This window comes from Arachis duranensis, chromosome 8, assembly GCF_000817695.3.
Source record: "Arachis duranensis cultivar V14167 chromosome 8, aradu.V14167.gnm2.J7QH, whole genome shotgun sequence".
NCBI lineage: Eukaryota > Viridiplantae > Streptophyta > Magnoliopsida > Fabales > Fabaceae > Arachis > Arachis duranensis.
This window is the reverse complement of record NC_029779.3, coordinates 23,519,519-23,523,752: the sequence shown is the minus strand read 5'-3', so window position 1 is coordinate 23,523,752 and position 4,234 is coordinate 23,519,519.

The window sequence follows — 4,234 nt, the reverse complement described above, 5'->3', positions numbered from 1 at the left end:
ACGTCTTTTTTTTTTTTTGTTATCGTCATCACCAATAATACCAACATTTTACGAACATCTTTATTAGTTTTGATTTTTTTACTGTCATCATTAAATAATTTCGGTTTATTTCTTAATTTATTTCGGTTCATTTGTGTGTTAATTGAGATTCACTTGATACTGATAAATATTAACCAAATTTTTTATTCCTTAAGTAATTTCGGTTTATTTCTTAGTTTAATTAAGATTCATTTAGATCCAGAAATGAATTCGATATGTTTTTTTTAATAGTTGAGTTTTTTTTTAGCTAAAAAGAATGAAATTATTTATTATTACTTTATTCAATTCCATTTAATGGACAAATTATTCATCGACAATACACCTGGATGGCAAATGAACCGAAAATATTATTAAAACGAAATCATTGTATAATACCAAATGAATCGAACATTTGTTCATTATATAAATTCGAATTTAGAAACATTTGCGTTTAGAATGAACAGAAAATAATATTAAAGCAAAACTATTGTATAATACCAAATGAACCGAATATTTGTCCATTATATAAATTCTAGAAAAACATGTGTCTAGAATGAACCGAAAATAATATCAAAGCAAAACTACTGTAATACTAAATGAACCGAACATTGTCCTTATATAAATTCAAATTCAATTCCAAATGTTGATTTTTGTTAGCAAAATATTAGTGTTATTGGTGATTACGATAACAAAAGAGAAGAAAAAAAAAGAAAAAAAAAATCTACCTACACAAAGAAAAAATTGTGTTATTGAAACGTGCGTGTGATATACCCTAAATGATAAAAGTGATTTTTGTTAGATTGAATTAATTTGGTTACAATTAGAGGTGTAACTAGACGGTTAATATTTTCATTTATAATTTAATAACTGAAAATTCTAAATAAACAACAAAGTGCATATATGAAAAAAATGCTTATATTTTTTTATCAAAATATATTTCATCACATACAAACTTTATTAGTCTACTTTAAATGTTAAAATATTTTCTGTAAGTATTCACTCATAATACTTTTAAAGATATGAAATATGAACGAATTTACATTATATATTATAGACACAAGTATTTTTATTAAAATTAAAAATTTATTGAATAGTATATAAATATAATATTTATTTATTTTTATTGATTATTAAATTTGATTAATTTATATTAAATTATTATAAAATTTTATATATATTTTGTCACCACCGATCCTTCACGAATAATTCAAAGTATATCTCTTCCAAAAAAACTGCTACCATAGACAGCTTGCCAAGTGCCAACATCATCAGACTAGACCTCAGCAACCTATTTCATCTCAAGAACAGTGTTTTGTTCTACATACGTACAAATTAAAAAAAAAAAAGAGGTTTCAGCAAAATTATGATGCACTTTTCAGCAACAACATTTAATTTTAGTCATTGACTGATGAAGAAAAATCCGGTGAATACAATTAGCTACATACCTTAGCTTCCAACTCAGAATATATCTATCGATCGATCTTGTGCTTATCTATATATTTGTATGCAGATATATCCATGTCTATCCAATTATCCATTTATAAGAAGGATATTATATATTGAAACTTTCTCGTGAGAACAGAATCCAAAAAGGTTACAATACTTCTAGATTTAATTTACTTTATAGTGATAGTGATCTTGAATGTTAACAGATTTGTGTGTACATTATTTTACATCCATTTATCAAATATTTGAAGGTGTTGCAATTGATGGGTTTTATTTGCTTTTAGTCACGTTATTTAGGAACATAATCTACTTTTGGTATGAAATGGTACCTAAAATTATATTATAACATATATATACTATGAAAGCTATTTAATTACGTTACTTCTTTTGCATTATTTGCATGACTTTGTGTGGTGCCATGGATGCAAACGAGTTGGAATTAAATGACTTTGATTTTCTCTTATTTTTTTTATTGTTATTAAACTTTCTTTTTCTTCGGTGAAAAAGTTAAAAAGAGATCAAATCCATGGAGGATGTGATTTTCCTTCCAAGTTGGCATGATTTATTTACCAAACATATATCCTTCAATTCGTGAATCATGTGATGTTTGCCCTTTAAAATGTCTTATTTTTACATTATTAATTTCTATGTTTGTAGCATGTAATTATTTCATCATTAGTCTATAGAAAAAATCGAGGGTAAATTAAATACATAAAATATGACGTCGTAACAAAATTTAAATCACAAATTGGTCCAATTTAATAGAAATTTTTTAAAATTAGTTAACTCTTTTAAAATTATAATATCAAAAACTTTTAAGAATTAATTTAAAATTTTAGCTACTATCATAAATTCACAATAGTTATTCCATCATATAAAATTTATGAAATTAATCTACTCCATAACTTTGTCTCTATTTTTTAGGGAAATTTTGATAATAACATAATTAATATTTCACACATTGCGATATTTTTATTAAAAATATTATTTATACACAAAAATTAACCACTAAAATTAGTTACTATATATTTATATATAAATATATATAAAATTTAATTTAAAATTAATATATATTTTATATTTTAATATATATTTTTTTAATAATAACTAATTTTAAAGACTAATTTTAACATACATATACATATGATGTAATTATATTTTAATCTATATAAAACTTCATTTTCTTCCCAATATATATCCCTTTAACGTATATAAAACATATGAACGATATAAAGTCAACAGTCACTATGATTTAATTTGACTCCAGATTATTAAATTAAAGAAATCTTAAAAGCGTGGGATATTTATTTAAGAATTAAATTTTTTAACATGAAAAAGAAGTAGGCAACTCATCCAAAAATTGTGAACAAGTTTAAGGCAAAATAAGGGGATTTATTTGTCTGGTTGCTCATTCTTTAATTTTTACATATAGACAAAAGGGATTGATGGATCTCCATGCCTCAATTCTAACCACCGAATATTTGTATTTTTTATTTTTATTTTTATTCAAAAAAATTGTAAAAAGATAATAGCAAGTACATATTTTCTATTTTCACTTTATATTTTTACTTTTTTCTCATAAATTCTGAAAAATATTAAAAAACCAAACACACCTTTAACTTCTTCAACTTTGATCATTATTTTAAAAGAAAAAATTATTACTCTTTAAAACTAGAAGTGAGTTAAGTCAGCTCATGAATTAGTTTGAACTTGACTAGTTAATAGTTTAATAAACTGAACTCGTGAACTAGTAAACTAATTTAACACTACATCCAGGCACCTATGCATTGGTCTTGCTCATTTGACACTGTACTTGAACCATACAGCGCATTGCTTCCAGGCAACGACCAAGCTTTAGCACAATAACGTCCTTGATTCATGTCATGAAAATTCGACTAAATTTTTATGTTGGTTGTCGAAAACCTAACACAACTCTCTTCCTTTATCCGGGATTAGGACTGACTATGTACCATAAGTGTAACATAGGCAGAAGATAGACAATATATAAAATTAATTTTTTAATATTTTTAATATATATAAGTTATAATTTATTAATATAAAATTATAAATTATGTTTTTATTATTTGAATCAGTTCAAGAGTTTTGGTTGAGCTAAATTTAAACTTATAAAATATACTCGATTATAAATGAGGCGAATCATGAATCAAACTTAATTTTCGTTAATCGAGTTTGAATTTGGTTTAACTCGATTCATTTTCAACCCACTACTCTCTAATACAAATAATGAGAAATTAAAAAGTATAGATAACTTTCAATTCTATGTCGGTCTTATATCTGGTAATAACACTTCCCACGTTTAATTGCCCAGTTGCTATTAAAAGTCTTCCTTCAAACTGGGAAAATAGCCATATAAATCATATAGCAGTTTAATTTGATGATGAGATCAGAGATTTATATATACCATGGACTTTATATTAATTGTTTAGTTGAATTTCCAATTGTTTAATTAATTTTATCACGCAACATACATGGTTCTTGTAGACTCTTCAAAATCATCCATAACAGCCACACGTCAAACATGTATATATATTTATATCAATAATATTTGAAAAAAAAAATAAAAAACAGTCTATAAATATTATATTATATAAAATAATATTAGATATTATTTTTCTCGTTTTTATATTTTTTTCAAAAACAACTGATGCATGAGGGGCATTATTATTAGTGAATGACTGAATGTGTTAGTATTATAATGCGAATTAAACTAGGGGGATTATTAATTAATGGAAAACTAGGAGTGTTTGTA